The sequence below is a fragment of the Oncorhynchus gorbuscha genome, linkage group LG03, assembly GCF_021184085.1.
Source record: "Oncorhynchus gorbuscha isolate QuinsamMale2020 ecotype Even-year linkage group LG03, OgorEven_v1.0, whole genome shotgun sequence".
Classification (NCBI taxonomy): Eukaryota; Metazoa; Chordata; class Actinopteri; order Salmoniformes; family Salmonidae; genus Oncorhynchus; species Oncorhynchus gorbuscha.
In genome coordinates, this window is record NC_060175.1 from 105,201,584 (window position 1) to 105,212,825 (window position 11,242).

Here is an 11,242-nt window from a genome sequence, read left to right on the forward strand (position 1 = left end):
TCAACCCTAACTTTCCATCTTGACCCAGCTCAACCCTAACTTTCCATCTTGACTCAGCTCAACCCTAACTTTCCATCTTGACTCAGCTCAACCCTTTCCATCTTGACTCAGCTCAACCCTAACTTTCCATCTTGACTCAGCTCAACCCTAACTTTCCATCTTGACTCAGCTCAACCCTAACTTTCCATCTTGACTCAGCTCAACCCTAACTTTCCATCTTGACTCAGCTCAACCCTAACTTTCCATCTTGACCCAGCTCAACCCTAACTTTCCATCTTGACTCAGCTCAACCCTAACTTTCCATCTTGACCCAGCTCAACCCTAACTTTCCATCTTGACTCAGCTCAACCCTAACTTTCCATCTTGACTCAGCTCAACCCTAACTTTCCATCTTGACTCAGCTCAACCCTAACTTTCCATCTTGACCCAGCTCAACCCTAACTTTCCATCTTGACTCAGCTCAACCCTAACTTTCCATCTTGACTCAGCTCAACCCTAACTTTCCATCTTGACTCAGCTCAACCCTAACTTTCCATCTTGACTCAGCTCAACCCTAACTTTCCATCTTGACTCAGCTCAACCCTAACTTTCCATCTTGACCCAGCTCAACCCTAACTTTCCATCTTGACTCAGCTCAACCCTAACTTTCCATCTTGACTCAGCTCAACCCTAACTTTCCATCTTGACTCAGCTCAACCCTAACTTTCCATCTTGACTCAGCTCAACCCTAACTTTCCATCTTGACTCAGCTCAACCCTAACTTTCCATCTTGACTCAGCTCAACCCTAACTTTCCATCTTGACTCAGCTCAACCCTAACTTTCCATCTTGACTCAGCTCAACCCTAACTTTCCATCTTGACTCAGCTCAACCCTAACTTTCCATCTTGACTCAGCTCAACCCTAACTTTCCATCTTGACTCAGCTCAACCCTAACTTTCCATCTTGACTCAGCTCAACCCTAACTTTCCATCTTGACTCAGCTCAACCCTAACTTTCCATCTTGACTCAGCTCAACCCTAACTTTCCATCTTGACTCAGCTCAACCCTAACTTTCCATCTTGACTCAGCTCAACCCTAACTTTCCATCTTGACTCAGCTCAACCCTAACTTTCCATCTTGACTCAGCTCAACCCTAACTTTCCATCTTGACTCAGCTCAACCCTAACTTTCCATCTTGACCCAGCTCAACCCTAACTTTCCATCTTGACCCAGCTCAACCCTAACTTTCCATCTTGACTCAGCTCAACCCTAACTTTCCATCTTGACCAGCTCAACCCTAACTTTCCATCTTGACCAGCTCAACCCTAACTTTCCATCTTGACCCAGCTCCAACCCTAACTTTCCATCTTGACTCAGCTCAACCCTAACTTTCCATCTTGACCCAGCTCAACCCTAACTTTCCATCTTGACTCAGCTCAACCCTAACTTTCCATCTTGACTCAGCTCAACCCTAACTTTCCATCTTGACTCAGCTCAACCCTAACTTTCCATCTTGACTCAGCTCAACCCTAACTTTCCATCTTGACTCAGCTCAACCCTAACTTTCCATCTTGACTCAGCTCAACCCTAACTTTCCATCTTGACTCAGCTCAATCTTGACCTAACTTTCCATCTTGACTCAGCTCAACCCTAACTTTCCATCTTGACCCAGCTCAACCCTAACTTTCCATCTTGACTCAGCTCAACCCTAACTTTCCATCTTGACCCAGCTCAACCCTAACTTTCCATCTTGACTCAGCTCAACCCTAACTTTCCATCTTGACTCAGCTCAACCCTAACTTTCCATCTTGACTCAGCTCAACCCTAACTTTCCATCTTGACTCAGCTCAACCCTAACTTTCCATCTTGACTCAGCTCAACCCTAACTTTCCATCTTGACTCAGCTCAACCCTAACTTTCCATCTTGACTCAGCTCAACCCTAACTTTCCATCTTGACTCAGCTCAACCCTAACTTTCCATCTTGACTCAGCTCAACCCTAACTTTCCATCTTGACTAACTTTCCAGCTCAACCCTAACTTTCCATCTTGACTCAGCTCAACCCTAACTTTCCATCTTGACTCAGCTCAACCCTAACTTTCCATCTTGACTCAGCTCAACCCTAACTTTCCATCTTGACTCAGCTCAACCCTAACTTTCCATCTTGACTCAGCTCAACCCTAACTTTCCATCTTGACTCAGCTCAACCCTAACTTTCCATCTTGACTCAGCTCAACCCTAACTTTCCATCTTGACTCAGCTCAACCCTAACTTTCCATCTTGACCCAGCTCAACCCTAACTTTCCATCTTGACTCAGCTCAACCCTAACTTTCCATCTTGACTCAGCTCAACCCTAACTTTCCATCTTGACTCAGCTCAACCCTAACTTTCCATCTTGACTCAGCTCAACCCTAACTTTCCATCTTGACTCAGCTCAACCCTAACTTTCCATCTTGACTCAGCTCAACCCTAACTTTCCATCTTGACCCAGCTCAACCCTAACTTTCCATCTTGACTCAGCTCAACCCTAACTTTCCATCTTGACTCAGCTCAACCCTAACTTTCCATCTTGACTCAGCTCAACCCTAACTTTCCATCTTGACTCAGCTCAACCCTAACTTTCCATCTTGACCAGCTCAACCCTAACTTTCCATCTTGACTCAGCTCAACCCTAACTTTCCATCTTGACTCAGCTCAACCCTAACTTTCCATCTTGACTCAGCTCAACCCTAACTTTCCATCTTGACTCAGCTCAACCCTAACTTTCCATCTTGACTCAGCTCAACCCTAACTTTCCATCTTGACTCAGCTCAACCCTAACTTTCCATCTTGACTCAGCTCAACCCTAACTTTCCATCTTGACTCAGCTCAACCCTAACTTTCCATCTTGACTCAGCTCAACCCTAACTTTCCATCTTGACTCAGCTCAACCCTAACTTTCCATCTTGACTCAGCTCAACCCTAACTTTCCATCTTGACTCAGCTCAACCCTAACTTTCCATCTTGACCCAGCTCAACTTTCCCTGACTCAGCTCAACCCTAACTTTCCATCTTGACTCAGCTCAACCCTAACTTTCCATCTTGACCCAGCTCAACCCTAACTTTCCATCTTGACTCAGCTCAACCCTAACTTTCCATCTTGACTCAGCTCAACCCTAACTTTCCATCTTGACTCAGCTCAACCCTAACTTTCCATCTTGACTCAGCTCAACCCTAACTTTCCATCTTGACTCAGCTCAACCCTAACTTTCCATCTTGACTCAGCTCAACCCTAACTTTCCATCTTGACTCAGCTCAACCCTAACTTTCCATCTTGACTCAGCTCAACCCTAACTTTCCATCTTGACCCAGCTCAACCCTAACTTTCCATCTTGACTCAGCTCAACCCTAACTTTCCATCTTGACTCAGCTCAACCCTAACTTTCCATCTTGACTCAGCTCAACCCTAACTTTCCATCTTGACTCAGCTCAACCCTAACTTTCCATCTTGACTCAGCTCAACCCTAACTTTCCATCTTGACTCAGCTCAACCCTAACTTTCCATCTTGACTCAGCTCAACCCTAACTTTCCATCTTGACTCAGCTCAACCCTAACTTTCCATCTTGACTCAGCTCAACCCTAACTTTCCATCTTGACTCAGCTCAACCCTAACTTTCCATCTTGACTCAGCTCAACCCTAACTTTCCATCTTGACTCAGCTCAACCCTAACTTTCCATCTTGACTCAGCTCAACCCTAACTTTCCATCTTGACTCAGCTCAACCCTAACTTTCCATCTTGACTCAGCTCAACCCTAACTTTCCATCTTGACTCAGCTCAACCCTAACTTTCCATCTTGACTCAGCTCAACCCTAACTTTCCATCTTGACTCAGCTCAACCCTAACTTTCCATCTCAACCCTAACTTTCCATCTTCAGCTCAACCCTAACTTTCCATCTTGACTCAGCTCAACCCTAACTTTCCATCTTGACTCAGCTCAACCCTAACTTTCCATCTTGACTCAGCTCAACCCTAACTTTCCATCTTGACTCAGCTCAACCCTAACTTTCCATCTTGACTCAGCTCAACCCTAACTTTCCATCTTGACTCAGCTCAACCCTAACTTTCCATCTTGACTCAGCTCAACCCTAACTTTCCATCTTGACTCAGCTCAACCCTAACTTTCCATCTTGACTCAGCTCAACTTTCCCCTAACTTTCCATCTTGACTCAGCTCAACCCTAACTTTCCATCTTGACTCAGCTCAACCCTAACTTTCCATCTTGACTCAGCTCAACCCTAACTTTCCATCTTGACTCAGCTCAACCCTAACTTTCCATCTTGACTCAGCTCAACCCTAACTTTCCATCTTGACTCAGCTCAACCCTAACTTTCCATCTTGACTCAGCTCAACCCTAACTTTCCATCTTGACTCAGCTCAACCCTAACTTTCCATCTTGACTCAGCTCAACCCTAACTTTCCATCTTGACTCAGCTCAACCCTAACTTTCCATCTTGACTCAGCTCAACCCTAACTTTCCATCTTGACTCAGCTCAACCCTAACTTTCCATCTTGACTCAGCTCAACCCTAACTTTCCATCTTGACTCAGCTCAACCCTAACTTTCCATCTTGACTCAGCTCAACCCTAACTTTCCATCTTGACTCAGCTCAACCCTAACTTTCCATCTTGACTCAGCTCAACCCTAACTTTCCATCTTGACTCAGCTCAACCCTAACTTTCCATCTTTCAGCTCCTTTCCATCTTGACTCAGCTCAACCCTAACTTTCCATCTTGACTCAGCTCAACCCTAACTTTCCATCAACCCTAACTTTCCATCTTGACTCAGCTCAACCCTAACTTTCCATCTTGACTCAGCTCAACCCTAACTTTCCATCTTGACTCAGCTCAACCCTAACTTTCCATCTTGACTCAGCTCAACCCTAACTTTCCATCTTGACTCAGCTCAACCCTAACTTTCCATCTTGACTCAGCTCAACCCTAACTTTCCATCTTGACTCAGCTCAACCCTAACTTTCCATCTTGACTCAGCTCAACCCTAACTTTCCATCTTGACTCAGCTCAACCCTAACTTTCCATCTTGACTCAGCTCAACCCTAACTTTCCATCTTGACTCAGCTCAACCCTAACTTTCCATCTTGACTCAGCTCAACCCTAACTTTCCATCTTGACTCAGCTCAACCCTAACTTTCCATCTTGACTCAGCTCAACCCTAACTTTCCATCTTGACTCAGCTCAACCCTAACTTTCCATCTTGACTCAGCTCAACCCTAACTTTCCATCTTGACTCAGCTCAACCCTAACTTTCCATCTTGACTCAGCTCAACCCTAACTTTCCATCTTGACTCAGCTCAACCCTAACTTTCCATCTTGACTCAGCTCAACCCTAACTTTCCATCTTGACTCAGCTCAACCCTAACTTTCCATCTTGACTCAGCTCAACCCTAACTTTCCATCTTGCTCAACCCTAACTTTCCATCTTGACTCAGCTCAACCCTACTTTCCATCTTTCCATCTTGACTCAGCTCAACCCTAACTTTCCATCTTGACTCAGCTCAACCCTAACTTTCCATCTTGACTCAGCTCAACCCTAACTTTCCATCTTGACTCAGCTCAACCCTAACTTTCCATCTTGACTCAGCTCAACCCTAACTTTCCATCTTGACTCAGCTCAACCCTAACTTTCCATCTTGACTCAGCTCAACCCTAACTTTCCATCTTGACTCAGCTCAACCCTAACTTTCCATCTTGACTCAGCTCTTGGAGTTGATGTGGACAACATGTCAGTGTTAGTCTCTCTCTTGATCAAAAATGTTTGAGATTCGTCCATATAAATCGATTTTTGAATGTGATACCGTGATTGCTGTGAACATCTCACAAAGCTAAATTCGTTAGGGGCCTTTCATCTTATCCATCGATAACAAAGTGTTTAATTTTTTAAAAATCTATAAATTATTTTAGATTCATCAATATAAATAGATTTCTGAATGTGATACAGTGATGACATCACCATCCCCTGCTGCGCCACGATGCAAGATTACAGGGATTTAAGAGGAGGCTCCAAGATGGCAGCTTGAACGCACGTTTCCTACCAAGCTCTGCGTACCAACTTTTGAAAGATAGTGAAAAGTGTATTCTTTTGAACTACCCAAACGAATAATTTGCTTGCTAAAAACACCAGGTTATTGACGATTAAAGATGATATTTTCTAAAATGTCACAGCGCGCTGACAGAAAGAGAAATCTTACTGCTAACTACTCAGCTAGTAATGCTCAGGCATCATCCAATGTCGTTACTGTAACAATCGTCTGTGGTGGAAGAAGGTGAGGACCAAAGCACAGCGTGGAATGTGTTCATGATGTATTTATTAAACTCAGAAAACTAAACAAAACAACAAAGTGAAAGAAACGAAACCGAAACAGTTCTGTAAAGGTGACGAAAAACACTAAACAGAAAATAATCACCCACCACAAACACAGGTGGGAAAAGGCTGCCTAAGTATGATTCTCAATCAGAGACAACCAGGCTACCTAAGTATGATTCTCAATCAGAGACAACCAGGCTACCTAAGTATGATTCTCAATCAGAGACAACCAGGCTACCTAAGTATGATTCTCAATCAGAGACAACCAGGCTACGTAAGTATGATTCTCAATCAGAGACAACCAGGCTACCTAAGTATGATTCTCAATCAGAGACAACGAACGACACCTGCCTCTGATTGAGAACCATACCAGGCCAAACACAAACACAACATAGAAAAAAGATGACAGTTACACAGGATGCAAATGCTTTGATTGACAACTGTCACAACTATACTGGTCTGGCCGTGTCAGACGAGGATTTTCCTTCCTTGCCTAAGCAAACGTCCAGCTTTCAAGAAAGGCATGTTTCAACTGGGCCCAGATGCCGCTGCCAATAATTATGTTATGGCCACTCTTTCCAGGTTCATCAATGCACCGGTCTGATGCCATAGAGAAAATGTTTGGCAACAACGCAATGAAAATCGAGGGCTTTAAAAAAAAAAAGGGGAAAGATGGACTTGTGCCAAAGAAGAATCGAGGAACTCGAAAGCTACTCCTGACGATGGAATCTGAGACTGTACGGAGTTCCTGAAGCAGATGGGGAGAACGGGAGAACGTGGGACAAAGAGAATGTCAAAGTCTGCCGGGCTATCCTACCTGTGGAGAAGGCAGATGTTGTCCACACTGTACTTCGCCTCAGCACGACAAGGCAGGGTGACTCCAAACCCAGAGGTATCCTTCTCCAGTTCACATCACTGATCTACAGGGATGCCACTTGGAAAGCAGACAGAGAAATCTACTTTCCTACTCGATAACAACCTCCGGTTTGCTGAAGACCTCTCGGAAGCAGTCAGAGAAATCTACTTTCCTACTCGATAACAATCTGCGGTTTGCTGAAGACCTCTCGGAAGCAGACAGAGAAATCTACTTTCCTACTCGATAACAACCTCCGGTTTGCTGAAGACCTCTCGGAAGCAGTCAGAGAAATCTACTTTCCTACTCGATAACAACCTCCGGTTTGCTGAAGACCTCTCTGAAGCAGTCAGAGAAATCTACTTTCCTACTCGATAACAACCTGCGGTTTGCTGAAGACCTCTCAGAAGCAGTCAGAGAAATCTACTTTCCTACTCTATAACAACCTCCGGTTTGCTGAAGACCTCTCGGAAGCAGTCAGAGAAATCTCCTCTCTGAAGCAGTCAGAGAAATCTACTTTCCTACTCGATAACAACCTCCGGTTTGCTGAAGACCTCTCGGAAGCAGTCAGAGAAATCTACTTTCCTACTCGATAACAACCTCCGGTTTGCTGAAGACCTCTCGGAAGCAGTCAGAGAAATATACTTTCCTACTCGATAACAACCTCCGGTTTGCTGAAGACCTCTCGGAAGCAGTCAGAGAAATCTACTTTCCTACTCGATAACAACCTCCGGTTTGCTGAAGACCTCTCGGAAGCAGACAGAGAAATCCACTTTCCTACTCGATAACAACCTCCGGTTTGCTGAAGACCTCTCGGAAGCAGTCAGAGAAATCTACTTTCCTACTCAATAACAATCTGCGGTTTGCTGAAGACCTCTCAAAAGCAGACAGAGAAAGGAGAGAGAAACTGGTCAGCTGTGGAAAAAGCACGAAAAGAAGGGAAAGCGACCTACTTCATCAGAGGACGCACTTTTATCAACGGATCCTGAACGAACCTTCCCCCTTGAGGACTGTCATAGACTGTGCCTGGTGGTCAACATAGGCTACCTTAATAGCTCACCAGTGATGTGAGCAGATCTCACTCCCGGCTCTAAGGTGATTTGACCTTTGTTCTAACTGCACAGGACTACTGGAGTAATGGTTATTTCCTATTTGATTTGTTCTCTCACTTCTGATATTTTTTACCTACTTCCTGTAGGAAGTGAGCAAGCTCTTTGTTGTTTCTTGTTCTGGCAGTTAGCTTTGTTCTGCTAAACTATTCTCACTCAATCATTTATATCTATATTATATTATATATTATATTTATATATATATTTATATACTATATTATATGGTATGAAAAGCTGGTTTCCTTTCATTTGCGATTGTTGTTTAGCTTATAGTACTCTGTTCTATATTACACTTTGTCATTGTCTGTAGTTTCACTCAATGCTCGGGGGTTAAGAAATCGTTTGAAACGCAAAGCATTATTTTCATTTGCCAAAACCGCTTAAAACAGATTTTTTTTCTTTTTCCCAAGAGTTCAGTTTAAAACAGATTCACCCCCAAGAGTCTCATTCAGTTGCTACCGACGTCAACTTCTGGAGATCTCAGTGGGGTAATGCTGTATGGCTTGTGGAAGCCAAGATGGCGTCGCTGTGAGAGGGAGTGTCTTCTCGCTCTTCAAAGCAACATTGAGGGTTAGGTTGTTAACAGTCTAATATTGGCTATTAATGTTGAAAGAAACTAACTATAACTTGTTTTAGGGACATAGGATACGTTTAGAGTTAGTCTGACAATCTTGATGGTTGTACAGTCGTCCCAAATAAAACTGTGAAGGACCTCGGCGTTACTCTGGACCCTGATCTCTCTTTTGAAGAACATATCAAGACTGTTTCAAGGACAGCTTTTTTCCATCTATGTAACATTGCAAAAATCAGACACTTTCTGTCCCAAAATTATGCAGAAAAATTAATCTATGCTTCTGTTACATGTAGGTTAGACTGCTGCAATGCTCTACTTTCCGGCTACCTGGATAAAGCACTAAATAAACTTCAGTTGGTGCTAAATACGGCTGCTAGAATCCTGACTAGAACCAAACAATGTGATCATATTACTCCAGTTCTAGCCTCCCTACACTGGCTTCCTGTCAAGGCAAGGGCTGATGTCAAGGTTTTACTGATAACCTACAAAGCATTACATGGGCTTGCTCCTACCTACCTCTCTGATTTGGTCCTGCCGTACATACCTACACGTACGCTACGGTCACAAGACGCAGGCCTCCTAATTGTCCCTAGAATTTCTAAGCAAACAGCTGGAGGCAGGGCTTTCTCCTATAGAGCTCCATTTTATGGAATGGTCTGCCTACCCATGTCAGAGACGCAAACTCGGTCTCAACTTTTAAGTCTTTACTGAAGACTCATCTCTTCAGTAGGTCATATGATTGAGTGTAGTCTGGCCCAGGAGTGTGAAGGTGAACGGAAAGGCTCTGGATCAACGAACCGCCCTTGCTGTCTCTTCCTGGCCGGTTCCCCTCTCTCCACCTGGATTCTCTGCCTCTAACCCCTATTACAGGGGCTGAGTCACTGGCTTACTGGTGCTCTTTCATGCCGTCCCTAGGAGGGGTGCGTCACTTGAGTGGGTTGAGTCACTGACGTGATCTTCTTGTCTGGGTTGGCACCCCCCCCCCCCCTTTGGTCGTGCCGTGGCGGAGGCCTTGTGGGCTATACTCGGTCTTGTCTCAGGATGGTAAGTTGTTGGTTGAAGATATCCCTCTAGTGGTGCGGGGGCTGTGCTTTGGCAAAGTGGGTGGGGTTATATCCTTCCTGTTTGGCCCTGTCCGGGGGTGTCATCGGGTGGGGCCACAGTGTCTCCTGACCCCTCCTGTCTCTGCCTCCAGTATTTATGCTGCAGTAGTTTATGTGTCGGGGCTGTGTCGGGGCTATGGTCAGTTTGTTATATCTGGAGTATTTCTCCTGTCTTATCCAGTGTCCTGTGTGAATTTAAGTATGCTCTCTCTAATTCTCTCTTTCTTTCTCTCTCTCTGAGGACCTGAGCCCTAGGACCATGCCTCAGGACTACCTGGCATGATGACTCCTTGCTGTCCCCAGTCCACCTGGCCGTGCTGCTCATCCAGTTTCAACTGTTCTGCCTGCGGCTATGGAACCCTGACCTGTTCACCGGACGTGCTACCTGTCCCAGACCTGCTGTTTTCAACTCTCTAGAGACAGCAGGAGTGGTAGAGATACTCCTAATGATCAGCTATGAAAAGCCAACTGACATTTACTCCTGAAGTGCTGACCTGTTGCACCCTCGACAACTACTGTGATTATTATTATTTGACCATGCTGGTCATTTATGAACATTTGAACATCTTGGCCATGTTCTGTTATAATCTCCACCCGGCACAGCCAGAAGAGGACTGGCCACCCCTTATAGCCTGGTTCCTCTCTAGGTTTCTTCCTAGGTTTTGGCCTTTCTAGGGAGTTTTTCCCAGCCACCGTGCTTCTACACCTGCATTGCTTGCTGTTTGGGGTTTTAGGCTGGGTTTCTGTACAGCACTTTGAGATATCAGCTGATGTACGAAGGGCTATATAAATAAAATTTGATTTGTTTGAGTTTTTGACAAGTTGAATGGGAAGAACACGACAGAAAGACAATAGTAGATGAAATATCCAAGTCTCACAGAAGACGGCAGACATGCTTGCTAGCCACAACGCGAACCAGAGCAGCATGGGTACACAAGAAGCCGCAAACTCAAAGAAGAAGAAGAAGAAGAAGCAACGAAGAAGAAGAAGACAAACCTGACCAGGATGAAATCCTCTTTACCTTTGACCCCAAGTAAAAATCCACCGGTGAAAGAAGTAAAAGACGACATTTCAATGATCTTTTCTCTGCAATCCAGTCCCTGTCGACTAAACAAGACGCTCTACAAAGTGTCCATCATAGGCTACCGACGAAACATCAAAGAAGATCGATCATTTGTCAGAAACTGTCAGTTTTTGCTACACAAAATTGTGAGCGAGTGTCACGCCCTGACCTGAAATATCTCTGTTTTGTTTAGGTCA